This window comes from Volvox carteri (assembly GCF_000143455.1).
Source record: "Volvox carteri f. nagariensis unplaced genomic scaffold VOLCAscaffold_18, whole genome shotgun sequence".
In the NCBI taxonomy this organism is placed as follows: Eukaryota; Viridiplantae; Chlorophyta; class Chlorophyceae; order Chlamydomonadales; family Volvocaceae; genus Volvox; species Volvox carteri.
Window position 1 is genome coordinate 351,627 of NW_003307561.1, and position 742 is coordinate 352,368.

The window sequence follows — 742 nt, forward strand, 5'->3', positions numbered from 1 at the left end:
CCACCACCCACCGCCGCCGCCTGCGCTGTAGTGATATCTGAGGTGGCCGCTGCCGCTGCTGCCTGGGGAAGGGGGGGAGGGGTATTAGCCCCAAAGAACGGAGGCAGCATGAGGAGGAACACAGGAACGTCATCAGCCGCACCGTCGATGCGTGCCCCATCGCTACCCCTCTCTACACGCCTCCTTCACACAACACACAAACACACACAAGCGCAACGAGAGATCTACACACACACACACCTCCGCAAACGTCGCTGTAATCGCCGCCGCCATCAGGTCCTCCCAGCTGCCCAGTACGGTTGGCGACGGTTGGGAGTACGGCAACCCGGCTGGCAGCCGCACCGCAAGGGGCCAATCGTGCGGATGAGGCAGCCCCGCACCACCCGACACCGCCGTCGGAGCCACTGCGCCCAGAGCTGTCTGCAGCTGCTCGCGGGCCAACAACCGCTCCAAACCCGCGGAGAGATCATGCCGCTGTGCCGTACCACTGCCGTTACCTGTATCGTAACGGCCGTAACGACCATAACGGCCGCCTCTGCCTCCGCGTCCATCGGGGCCGGCGGCGGCGGCGCCTCCACCTCCCTCATCCGGCAGTATCGCTCCCGACCGTTCCCAGGGCGTCTCGGGTGCCCCCTGGGCTGACACCGCGTCCAGGGGGGACGTGGATGCGGCCTCCAAGGCCAGGCCCAGGGGCAAGCGGTGGTGCTGGTTCCGGAGCCGTCTGGCCCTCCAGCGCAGGATA